We start from the raw sequence: 6,517 nt of genomic DNA, 5'->3' as shown, positions 1-6,517 counted from the left end.
GAAACTTCATGTGGATACTCAATAGCATGATGCGGTAGAAGCTGAAGCTATTTAAGCAAAGCCGTTCCAACCAAGTTTAAAATTAGTAATAAGTAGAAATAACTTTAAGCATGTGTACATCACAGTGACATTTTTATTGTAGACTAATCATTCTGATTGATATTTTAGAATTTATTTTGAGTAAAGCACGTTATAAAGTAGGGACAATTAAGGGACTGCTTTTGGACACTAATTAGACAATGGATCTCATTAACATGAACTCTATTTTTGTTTTTCTTTAAGATAAAAAACAATATTCTATTATGTATTTGATAAAATATACTAATTTTTCTTTAGATTGAGAGATTTCAGAGTTTTTAAGGTAATTGAATATCTATTTGTTTCACTATTTTAAATTGCTCCATAATAGTTCATAAAGTGAATGGCTGTATTTTTCCTATTGTGGTAAGAACACTTAACACGAGCTCTACCCTTTTAACAAACCAAAGTGATGCTTTCATTTATAAGAAAGAACAAAAAGTAAGAACAATTAAGAATTATACAATTTAGGAATCCACAGAATTTAAAGGTCACTCTAAATGTCTTTGAATAAAAGTCCTAGAAATAATAATACTGGTACTTTAATCTTCTAATTCAACATTTCTAGGTGTGTTGTGTGTGTGTGTGTGTATCTGTGTATGTATGAAATTGTATTATTTATTATTGAAAGATTCATTACAATCAATTGTTCCTAAAGATACACTATGTGTACATATTGAGAATATTTATATTTAATAAATTTCTTGGGAATTTATTCAACAGAATTTTGAAGTACTTCTGCAAAAACACATTCCAAAATAGCACATCACAGCACTCTTTAAAAAGTAGAACTAGAGAATATTCCTAACCCATTTATGTAAATTCTTTAGATGATAAATTATGGGTCTAGATCTCATCAATGAATGCACCAGTATGCAAATCTATTACTAAAGAAAGAAAAGGTTAGGCACCTGCGCTTATTCAAAACTAAAAGTTCTCTATAGAAAAAAGAACAAAGAAAATGGCCATAACAAAATTGAGGACATACTACTTTTAAGATCAATTTTGTAGATGTTCTCAAGTAGTAATCTGAGTTGGCTGTAAAATCAAATTTTAGAGCAATTAATAAAATATTTATTAACATAACAGTTGTTAATTATCCTTTTTAATTTACCCATGCATTTCTAATTTCTACTTTGGATTGTTTAAAACATACTTAGGTCTTGAATGTGATGTGAATATTTATTTAGTTTTATATTCATATTTCAACCTGAATTAATTTTTGAAATTTAATTTTATTATATATTCACATAGGATCATGTTTGCCCTTAATTGACTTTACCTTGGTTTGTTCTGAATTAAATATCCAACGTTCTAAATAAAATGTTAAAATACTTTTATTATTTTTCTATTCTCCTTTGAGAAATCTTATATGAATTAACAGATTTAAACTATTTATTTATCTTTGTCATTTTTCAACATGATTATTTCAAAGCAGTGCACTCCTAGAATTAAAACTGAATGTCCAGTACAAAGTACAGTATCATTGACAAACAATCACTTGACAGATGTTTTCTGGGAATATACTAAGTTTGACTTTCATTAATGTGATACTTAGCTTAATAGCTTTGAGAATTCTAACTCTAGTTCTTTGTAGTGTCTAAAGATAAAAATATAATGCTATCTTTTCTTGGGTTCACTGAATTTATTCTTTTTTAAATTACAACAGAAATTACTAATTAAAAATCCTTTACAAATTATGAGACAATGTAAGTCTGAAAATTTTCTCAGTGTACAATAATGTGTAGAGAACAAATTAGTCTTAGGCTATGTCTGATCAACCTGACTATTGTCTTTCTTTTCTTTGATGAATTTAGTCTCCGTAAACACTTCTTTTTCAAGATTGCTTTGGCTATTTGGAGTCTTTTGTGGTTCCATACAGATTTTAAAATTATTTGTTTAGTTTGGTGAAAAATATCAAAAGGATACCAATAAAAAAGCTTCCAAAGGCCAATGCTGAAACAGTCTGAGTGATTAAATTAGGTAGTACTGGATTATACTTAAAAATATAAAAGAAGTCCTCACTTTGACAGCACATAAACTAAAATTGGAATAATACAGAGAAGACTATATGGCCCCTACACAGGGATGACACCCCAAATTGTGAAGCATTCCACATTAAAATATGTATTTGCAAATATATAAAATATAAATAGGATATATACATATATATAAGTATATATGCATATATTTGAGTGTGAATTCATAGTCACATAAATGATTGAATGAATAAATAAATAATTTGGTAAGAATTGATAAATCTGTGATAAATGCTATTAGTATTTTGATAGGAATTGCATAAATCTATAGATTGCTTTGTGTAATATGGACATTTTTCTTGCTTTTTAAGGTATTCCTTTATTGCTATATACTGCCTTAAGGCCACTTTTTCTGCATCCCAAAGACTTTGGACGGTGGTGTTTCCATTTTCATTTGTCTCACTACATTTTTTAGTTCCTCTTCCCTTTCTTGATTGACTCTTTCATTGCTTGGTAGCATGTTATTTAACCTCCACATATTTGTATTCTTTCCAGATTTTTCTTGTGGTTGATTCCTAGTTTCATAGTGTTGTGGTCAGATAAGATTCATGGTATGACTTTAGCCTTTTTGAATTTGTTGAGACTTATTTTGTGTATAATATGCAATCTATTCTGGAGAATGCTCCGTGTGCACTTGAATGGGCATTCTGCTGGTTTAGGATAGAAAGTTCTGAATATAACCATTAGATCCATCAGGTTCAATGTGTCATTCAAAGCCACTGTTTTCTTGTTAATTTTTTGTTTGGCTGATCTACCCATTGATGTAAGTAGGATGTTAAAGTCTCCTACTATTATTGTATTATTTTGACTTACTTCCTTTATGTTTGCTGTTAGCTGCTTCATTTTGGGTGATTCCATTTTGGGTGCATAAATATTTATAATTGTTATATCCTCTTGTTGGATTGTTCCCTTTATTATATAGTGTTCTTCACCTCTTGATGCAGTCTTTGTTTTAAAGACTATTTTGTCCAATATTAGTATTGCTACCTTGGTTTTGTTTCACTTATATTTGAATGATAAATGCCTTTCCATGATATCTTTTTCATCTGTATGTGTCTTTAAGTCTTAAATAAGTCTCTTGTAGACAGCATATAGATAGATATTGTTTTTTAAAATAATCCTTCAAGGGTGCCTGGGTGGCTCAGTGGGTTGAGTGTCCAACTTTGGCTCAGGTCATGATCTCATGATCTGTGAGTTTGAGCCCCCAGTCAGGCTCTGTGCTGACAGTTCAGATCCTGGAGGCTGCTTCAAATTCTGTCTCTCTCTCTGCCCCTCCTCTACTCACATTATGCCTCTCTCTCTCTCTCTCTCTCTCAAATATAAATAAACTTTAAAAAATCCTTCACCCTGTTTCTTTTTTTCAAGTTTTTATTTTGGAGGTAGGAGGGAGAAAGGAGAGGGGCAGAGAAAGAAGAGAGCCAAGCAGGCTCTGTGCTGTCAGTGTGGAGACAGACATGGGGCTCAATCTCATGAACTGTGAGATCATGAGCTGAGCAAAAACTAAGAGTCAGACATTTCACCAACTGAGTCACCCAGGCATCCCTACCCTGTTTCTTTTGATTAGAGCATTTAGTCCACCTACATTCAAAGTAATTATTGATAGGTATGCATTTATTGCCATTCTGTTATGTGTTTCATGGTTGGGGTTTTTTGTTTTTGTTTTTGTTTTTTTTGTAGTTTTCCTCTGTTCCTTCAGTCCTATTGTCTTTAGTGACTCTGTTTGTCTGCTGTGGTCATGGTTTGGTCTGTGTGTTGTTAATGAGCCAGTATGGGGCTGCCTTGACCTTGAATTGAGTAAGAAGAATTTGCCAGAGATGCGGTGGCACCACACTTCAGTGCACTCTTCCTGTGCTGTCTCCTGAATACTTTCATTGGTGGGTGGGGGCCGGTAGTCAGACCTAATGCCTGTCCTCACTGCTGGGATTGCAGTTGGACTGGTGCTTGTGATTATCTTCCCCTCTCTCTTGGTGCAGTGTGGTGCTGGCCTCCGTTGGGGCTGCCAGTCTTGTGGCACTGCTTTGGATGGGTTCTGGCCAAGAGCATAGTGGAGGGGTTGCATTGGAGGAAACAGGTCCACAGTAGAATGTGGGAGCAAGGCACACAGTGCCAGCAAGGTCCACACTGGTCTGCTGCATTGAGGGGGCCTACAGCTGCCCAGGAAAGCTGGTGCCAGACTGGGAGGGAGCAGAGATGTCTGCAGAAGAATGGGGGAAGAGTCTGCTCTTAACAAATATGTAACAATTGGTGGTGTACTGGTTCCCACAGGTGTGTTCTAGGCTGGGTTGCAAGCAACAGAAATGCTGCCTGCTAGTTTCTTTGTCCTTGGAAGTCCCCCAAAGACCCTTGCCTTCAACACATGCTCTGAGATTAGTTTATATATCTCTTTCCAACATACCCCTAGTATTTTTCAAATTGCTGCATCTTGGCTGTATCTCCACAGATCTGTTTGTTGTGTTGTCTCTTTAAGTGTGGACCCTCAGTTTCCTATCACCTTTATGGCACTCCCAAAGCTGAGCCCACTAGTTTTAATGTTACAGGTGTCAAGACCCACTGACTGTTAGACCTCTGTGGTTCTCAAAGCCAAATATTATGGGAATTATCTTTCCTCTGTGGAACTTCCATGCCTGAGTTGCCTGGTATAGGGTCTGTTTTTCTTCTCTCCTCTGGTTGACAGTCCCACAGTTCATTTGGCTCTAGATCATGTCTCTGTCTTTTTTTCTAGACTCTTTGATGTGGGCTCCTCTGTATTCAGCTGCAGAGAGTCATTCTGATGTTCAGTTAAGTTTGAATACATTCTTTATTTGTCCTCTCCCCATGTTTTAAGTATGTGATGTCACACTTTACATTATTTTATTTTGTGAATCCCTTGACTGATATTTAAAAGTGTAGTTAATTTTATTGCTTTTGTTCTTCCTGCCTTTCTTACCCTAGTTATGGTCTTTCCTTGACACTCAAAGAGTTCCCTTTAACATTTCCTGTAGGACTGGCTAGGTGGTCATAAATTTATTAAACTTTTACTTGTCTGGAAAATTCTTTATTTCACCTATTATGAATTATAGCTTTGCTGTATGGAGTATTCATGGGGGCATGGTTTTTTCTTTCAGCCCTTTGCATATAACATGTTATTCCCCTGGTGGCCTGCCAGGTTTCTGCTGAAAAATCAGCTAATAGCCTTCTGGGGTCTCCTTTAAATGCAACTATTCTCTTTTCTCTTGCTGCTTTTAAAATTCTCTCTTTATCAGTACTTTTCCCTCTTCAATTAGTATGTCTTGGTGCAGACCTCCTTAGGTTGATTTTGTTGGAGCTCTCTGTGCCTCCTAGCTCTAGATTTCTGTGTCCTTCCCTAGATTCAAGAAGCTTTCAGCTATTATTTATTCAAACACATTTTCTGTTTCCTTTTCTTCTCTTCTCCTTTGGGGAGCCTTTATAATGCAAATATTATTACTTTTGATGGTGTCACTGAGTTCCCTTAGTTTATGTTTATTTTATATATAATATAAATTAATATATAATATAAATATATATTAATTTATATTATATATAATACATATATATTTCCCCCTCTCTCTCTCTTGTTCATCTTATTGCTTTCCATTACTCTGTCCTCTGGGTCATTGATCAGTTCTGATTACTGCTATTTATTCCATCCAGTTTATTTATTTCTATTTTCAGTTATTGAGTTTTTCATCACTGATTTTTTTTCTATCTCTTATTTTGTCTAACTCTCTGTGTCCGTGTGCTTCTGTGTCTCTTTCTAGTAAGTCAGCCATATCTCTTGCTCTTACAAGTAGTGGCCTTGTGAAGAAGAGGTCCCAGAGTGTCCTACAGTGCAAAGTCCCCTGTTTCCCAGAACCTGGCTCTTCGGGGGTTGTCTCCTGTGTGTGTTGCATGTGGCCCTAGATCACATCTCTGTCTTTCCTAGACTCTTTGATGTGGGCTCCTCTGTATTCAGTTGCAGAGAGTCATTCTGCCAGTCTTTAGTTGTTTTCTGGTTTATTACACTGTTGTAGGTGTTATATAATTGTATCCATCCATTCCATGGGATGAAGTGGGCTTAAGTGGGATTCTCCTACCCTCCAACTTCCTCAGAAGAAAGACTATTTGAGAGAGAGAGAGAGAGAGAGAGAAAGAGAGAGAGAGAGAGGGAGAAATCACAAATTAACAAGGCCAAAAGTGAAAATAAAATATATTTTTTCATTTTTTTGTATTCTAATACATTTTTTCAGTCTGTATGTCTAGGATATGTAAAGTGTTTATATCTGTTATATCAGGTATTTTAATTAATTAATTAAGAAGTGTTTATCATTTCATACTAAACATATATGTCTATATGTATTACTGTTGGTCAACTATGCTATTATTAGGATCATTTAGGTTCAAGGAAAAAAATTTAGCTTAGG

General features: G+C 34.8%; 1 non-coding gene across 1 annotated transcript; it reads left to right on the top strand.

The window, feature by feature from the left end:
- Window positions 1–2,095: 2,095 nt before the first annotated feature.
- On the top strand, window positions 2,096–2,201 carry LOC115303445. The gene has a single exon (XR_003914064.1). It is a non-coding gene; the product is annotated as a U6 spliceosomal RNA (small nuclear RNA).
- The last annotated feature ends 4,316 nt before the right edge of the window (window positions 2,202–6,517 follow it).

This window comes from Suricata suricatta, chromosome 1 (genome assembly GCF_006229205.1).
Source record: "Suricata suricatta isolate VVHF042 chromosome 1, meerkat_22Aug2017_6uvM2_HiC, whole genome shotgun sequence".
Taxonomy (NCBI): domain Eukaryota; kingdom Metazoa; phylum Chordata; class Mammalia; order Carnivora; family Herpestidae; genus Suricata; species Suricata suricatta.
Note: the sequence above shows the minus strand (reverse complement) of the source record. Positions and strands in the feature narration are given on the sequence as shown.